Raw genomic sequence first — 6,521 nt, 5'->3', positions numbered from 1 at the left:
ACCCCTTAAAAATCTGAAGAAGGGGTCCCTGGGACCCCAAAGAATTTAGCCTTAGCAGAAGCCCTGAATGTGTTCGTCACCAATGCCCCTCAAAATCAGGCTGAAAGGACCTTGAGGAGGCTTTGCAGATGACTCTCAGTTTCATCTTGATACCAGGCCTCCAGCTGTAATCAAGAAGAACTACAATAACAACATTAGTCAAAACCCGAAAAATAGAAAGAAAAAAAACTGAACGCGCACAGCAGCATATTAGAACAATTAATAGTGAGAAAAAAACACTAAGAATTTAATCTCAGTTATTCTATCAGCAGCCTAGAGTGTTCAGCATGCAACTTTTATTCTGGAAATACACAAAACAAGACGCAAAAACGCTACCTAAAAATGTTTACCTCCTCACGTGCTAAAGTAGTCATTAAAAAAAGTCGAATGCGTCATGGTAGCAGAGAGGCTACTCCCCTCGTTTCATGCGCACCGTGTGCAGCAGCAAACTAGACAGCACGCGTGCACTCAGCCATGCAGCCTCCCCCTCCCTGTTTATCACTAGGTGCAAAAAAAAAAAAAAAAAATACTAAAAATAAAAACACCCCCCCCCCTTTCAAAAAAACCACCTTCTTGCATCTCTTGCTAGAGGCGGCGGCGGCAGTGAGTTTTTCGATGACAGCGAGGATTCCCATCGCTATAACAGCGTCCGTGGCGGTCGATGCAGCCCCGAGTGCGCCTTCCGAGCAGCCATCGAACATTTATTTCCCAGAGTTCAGTGCCACTCGCTTTTCCGCTCGTTGAAGGTGGCGCAACCCTCGGCGCACTTTCCTTGCTTGGGGTCTGTGTGTCTGTGAATCTGGAAGTAGCAGAACGGAACGTGCGTACGTGTGTATGCGTGTCCGTTCGTGCCGGCGTTCACTTCTTGGTCAGGAACTCTTCGCCTGAAAACAGGACGGTGTTGTATACATCATCTGATCGAACTTGTAGTTTCTTACAAACACTTTGGGTGAAGTACACTCTTTTCTACGATATGCAGCAAGAGTTTGAAATAATGTTTCTGTTCATGCCAATGGCTACTGACATGCGAGATAACTTGGGGAAAATATAGGATATACATGGGAGCAGAATGTTTTGCTCGGACTTACCAAACACTATTTCCTCTCCAGTTCCTCTCACAGCTCCTACCTTGCGCAGGTCGATGGCTCATGAGTGAATATTATGTTTCAAGGTGAGTTGGAGTTCGTCGTTCATTAATACACAGATTCATTGGATTCTTTGCGGATTTCAGCTTTTACTATGCAAAGTAACCATTCGGGAAGTCGGTGCGCAGACAATGGACCTGAAAAAAACGATATAAAAATGGAGAGATACATATCATTGTTTACTGTAAGAGATCAGCAGGTGTGATAACATTATGGAGTCTTATTCTTATAAAAGAATAAGCTTTTTCCTAGCATTCTCTCTTGTGGAAATCCTTCAAAGTGGTGCAAGGACTTTATTTTCACCTCTTTCTTGGACATGAGAATGCTTGCTCGAAGTGCATGTCATTTAGGACTGGTTCACACCGACTTGTTGGATGCTGGACCATGTGATATGAGGACCTTAAGCTGGACTGTCTCTGATCTGGAAATACAATAAGCATTCTGGACCTTTTCTTTGGAATCACGTCTGCTTCTTTGTTGTTCTTCATGTTGTGAAGTGCTCAGCAAATGGATTTAACAAGCCAATGCGTTATTAGAGTGTCAGTTAAACAGATTCAGGAAGTCGAGAAGTAGCTAGCCAGAAAGTGTTTTAGTCATCAAACTGAGTTGGGTCATTGCCGAACAGATTATCTTCTCTCTCTCTCTCTCACACAGGGGCACGTGACTGGCGCAATAAACAAGTTCTTCTTTCTGAACTGACAACTATAACCACCCTCACCGTGAGTAATTTCCATGGCAGGAGTCCAGAACCAGGCAATGGCTAAAAGAACTCTTTCTGTTTCATCCAGGACCGACGAAAGTTTCAAAGAATTAATGCTGTAGTTACTTAAGTGTCTGTTTTTGAGGCGATACTCACCCGTCTGCGCTATCACTGATGAATTTACGATGACTGAACACGTGCCAGGGAGGAGTAACTGCGCCGGCAACTTTCACACGAAGATGGAGTTGCTATGATGCTGGCTCGCCGATGTGAAGGGCATACTGGCTTCGTTGAAGTATGAGTTTGATATGTGTTCATATATTCGTGACTAGAGACTGTCCTCCGAAGGGACCAATCTTCTAAATAAAAATGTACCCGTGCGTTATATCATCGAAAGAATTCTTGGAAAGAATATTTTCAGAGCTGTAATTTCAGCTTCTGCATCACATTTTTTTATCTGCACAGGACTTCTCGTCGACTCTGTTTTGAAATTCTAAACATGCAGATGTGAATTGTATCAGTTTGTCTGAGAGGCTATCGAGGGAGTTGCATGAGAGAAAACCAAGATTTAATTGCTGACAGAGAACTTAAGAAAAAACGTTTCTTTTATTTCTTCGACGAATGGGACAAACCTTTACCCCATTGGAAAGTTCACTACAAGCTTGATATTGTCATCAAACTGTTCAACAACAAAAAGGAATGTAGGGACTGCCCTGCAAAAACAAAGCCACAGATAATGTGGCGGATCTCTCTTCTACACATCTTGTGGCTAGGTAAGTTCTCCACTTACTTTCTCACCATATTAAATCTGACTTGTAAATACAAAATAATGCTTTTTTGGTTCCGTTCCCCAATTATTTTTGTCTACAGCAAAAATGTTTCATTCATTCTACAATTTACAAAATATCTATGTGAGTGATTGTTACCTATTTATCCGTCCTTTACATGATATCTGCTTAACAATTCTTCACCTCACCTCTCCTTCTTTTTTTTTGATCCCTCTTGTGTTATTGTCTGTTTTCCTGTAGTCTCTTTTGTGGTCATTTTTGTCTTACGGTTTTTTCTTTCTTAATTTAGTTAAGTGTCTTCTTAACGTGTTTCTGCTTGTACCAACAGCCCTTAATTAGCTACGGAATCCCAATTGTGTTTTTTCTTTTCTTCTTAATGATTATTGGCGAATGAATTCTTTTGTCAAGCTTCTTTGTAATCTGATGCGTGCTTTTAACTCTTTGTCTCACCTTTCTGTCGTCGCTGTCTCATTCTCCATCTTAATCTTTCTCTTTTTCTTCTGCAGTCTTACTACTTACTAATGCCACTCTATTATATATATATCTTTCTTCCGTCTCTTCCTTAAGATGTGTCCATGACCACAGTTTCAATGGCTTCTAAAGCTGTCAACATTTCGGTTAGACCTGATGGTCTGATAGGGAGGTAGAAGAGATGGGCATCGCCCTCCTGTAAAGATGACCCCGAGAAAAGGGAGGTCTTAAACACCTCACCCCTTCCCCAAATACATTAAAATGTCAATTCATGCGCAGTGGGGGTGAGAGAGAGAGGGAGAGAGAAATCGATGAATGGTGGGAGTTAAAAGATGAAAAAGTGAGTATGTTTGTCTTATTTTTCTTGTCATGCATGTCAATGTTTTGACTTTGATCGCTTAAAATGAAACTGTATTTCTCATACTACTTTGAGAGAGGCATTGACCAATCAAACAAACCTTTTAATTCAGGTCAGCTCCTTGTAAGCCTTGATGGTGAAAAGAATAATCCAAACTAAGCATGCTCTCTCTCCCCCCAACGCCCACGCACATTTATTTTCTCCTTCTTTGTCTTTCTACCTGTCTTTCTCCTCTCTCTCTCTCTATCTTTCTATCTCTACCTCAACATTGTCAGAAGTCTTGCGCATCGTCTAATGGTTCTGGACCGTCCTGATCGACCAACATGTTGTCGTGTATTCTGCATCAAGCAAAGTCCATTAACGTGGGAACAGTGAAAGGAAGTCTTGAAAAGTGTCCCGGCCATCCGCCCTTTGTTATCCTGTGTTCTTTTGTCACAGGCATCACAGAAAGATTCTGTTCCTTAAAAGGATTCCCCTTGTTGTGAGTTTAAAAACCTAACTGTGTTGATCCACGTCTGAGAGCCTTTACATTCACCTGTACAAAGAGAAGGAAAAAAGCAAAAAAAGCAAAAACAAAAGTATAGCTTATTGCAGGAAGAGCAGGAGAATGTAGAAAAGACTGAATACACACTGACAGGCAGACAAACGTACTTTTGTTCACTTAAATTCTTTTCAAAATTCAAAGACTCTTTGTCTACGCAGATGATAATCTGATGAAAGAAGAATAGGCATTGTTCTTGAACAGAAAATCTGACTGACTTTCTACAATACAAATCATCAATGGATATAAAAGATTTTTTGTAGATGTTTTGTTAAAAATACAATCTTATATTTAGTCTGTAATTAATTTTCTCTTGTAGGGAAATATCAACGTTTATTACTGTTTTAAAGCGTTGAGTGCAGGTTAAAATAATTTTGTGGTAATATCAAACAATAGTAAAGTAACACAGTTTATTCTAGGAGAGATACCTGCAGAAAAAAAAACAGTTTGTACAGTGTTAGCAGCCTCTCTATGACAACTAGTTGTAAGCTGCGATAGAAATGAATCGTGCTTATGAGCGTGCGTTTTGTGTGTGTGTGCGTGCGTGGGCATACACATTTATATATATATATGTGTGTGTGTGTGACTGTTCTTCTCTCACGTCTGCTGATAAACAATCACACATACAAATATACACACAGATACATGTACATGCATGAATAAAGTCACAGAATGTTCTTCTCATGTTCCGCTTAGTCCAGAATCTTCATCTTATCATTTTTTTTAAAATTTGATATCACACGACTGAAAGCCGAGCTGCACTTCAGCCATGAGAGATCGGACATCTAGTCTCAGAGATTGTTACTGGCAAGTGACGGATGTTGGTTCTGCCTAACCACTAGACAAGCTGGATGGAGTCCAGCCATCGATTGCCACGCTGACCCTTACGTTCCCTATCGCCAGCCGCGGCCAATGGCGTGAAGCGACGCAGCGGGGAGAGTGTGTCTCGGCCAAACAAACCAAATTTATGTATTGATTGAGTCACGTGACCGGGCCCTTGCCAATCCATTCCAGGAGAAAGCTGTTCTTGAATGTTATCCTTCGGAAGGACATGAATGGGACACCTCTACTCCGTGTCCAAAGCCATCTCATCTTCACTGGCAACTTGAAATGAAATCGAATTTAATATCAAAAGTATCTATTCAGAACTGATGATAAAGTGTTGGCAAGCTTGTCTTGCTAAAATCACTCTCTTTCGGTTTCTCCCTCTCTCTCTCGCACTATGAACTGCTTTATATCCTGACTTGAATTTAACAGTTGAATAAGTTTTAAAAGTTTATCGCTTCTAGCCGCTGACGGAAAAGTTACAGAGGGTAAAATCAAATAAAGTAAAATTACTGCAATTTTTTTCTCTTGCCTGCACTTTCTTTTCTATAGTCTTCACCGTTCTGTCACTTCTCCATAACCCTTCTCTATCTTTCTTCCCTTTCTCTCATTCTATTATTCATGTATGTTAGTCCCTACGTGACCCATAATGTTTTATCTTCTACTTTGTATGTTTGTATGTATGCTTGGATGGATGGATGGATGTGTCTGAGTATTAGTCTATTGGCGTACATTTAGTAGTAAGAGTTGAATCCCTGTGTAGAAGGGAGCATCTCTTGTCCAAAACATTAAAGTATAACAACCCTTCATGCCTGCTGTACACCAGATGATTGTTTACAAATGTAGTGAAATGAAAGCTTTCTCCTAAAACTATGGTGTGAAAATATATCCAGACGTCCTGACCGGAAAATTTTTTAGCAATGCCAACCTCTTTCCTGCTGTCTGTGTGTATGAAGAACACAACATCCGGTACAAACTCACATTTTTGTGGCAGCAGCTTTTACATAAGATTTAAATAAAGCTTTCTTCACCCCTAACACTTTGGTTTAGTGAAAGCAACCGAGATGGCCAATGATAAGATTATGAAAGAATCCTAATTTATCATTAGCAAAACAGATAAATTTAAACTACAAAGACCAAGTTTTTTCAATATGGTGGACACAAACCGACCATAGGAGTTCTTTCATGTATGGCTTGAGTAAAAGGATGGAGGAGAATTAGAAGGTAAAAATAGTACTAGTTTTTCTTCTTTTTTTTTCTTTCATGTCGACATCAAAGGAGAAAGTACGGTGCCCCTGCAAGACACGCAGGAGAATACAACAATTTCTGTGAAAGCCGCTCTCACGGTTCTGGCATGGAAACTGCCGATGGCATGAGGTTGGACTCGATTGGCGAGACCCGCAATTTTGTAGATGGTCGGACCAGATTTTTCTGATTTGGCCCCTGCGTTCTAGTAATTCTCTCTACAGAAATTTCCTGCTTTGGGGGGATTTTCTGCCGTGTTTCTTCCTATGAGTAAGATTCACTTCTCTACGATATATATTTTTTCGCATGTTGGTGATGCAAAATGAATGTGCCCTTTAGGCTTTTCTTTCTTGTGTTGCTTTGTGGACTTCTGGCCAGTAAGACAAGTCTTCTAAGACTGAAAGGTAGC

The 6,521-nt window shown here is 40.5% G+C and overlaps 1 protein-coding gene across 1 annotated transcript in view; it reads left to right on the top strand.

Annotated features, from left to right (window-relative positions):
- Positions 1–556: 556 nt before the first annotated feature.
- The window catches only part of LOC112554624 (lachesin-like), a 30,162-nt gene continuing 24,197 nt past the window's right edge, over positions 557–6,521 (top strand). Inside the window, exon 1 of the mRNA XM_025222531.1 lies at positions 557–2,657. The gene's annotated coding sequence lies outside the window, so the exon portion shown is untranslated. The remainder of the gene's footprint in view (positions 2,658–6,521) is intronic.

The sequence above is a fragment of the Pomacea canaliculata genome, linkage group LG13, assembly GCF_003073045.1.
Source record: "Pomacea canaliculata isolate SZHN2017 linkage group LG13, ASM307304v1, whole genome shotgun sequence".
In the NCBI taxonomy this organism is placed as follows: domain Eukaryota; kingdom Metazoa; phylum Mollusca; class Gastropoda; order Architaenioglossa; family Ampullariidae; genus Pomacea; species Pomacea canaliculata.
The sequence above is the reverse complement of the archived record's forward strand: the minus strand, read 5'-3'. Positions and strand labels throughout refer to the sequence as shown.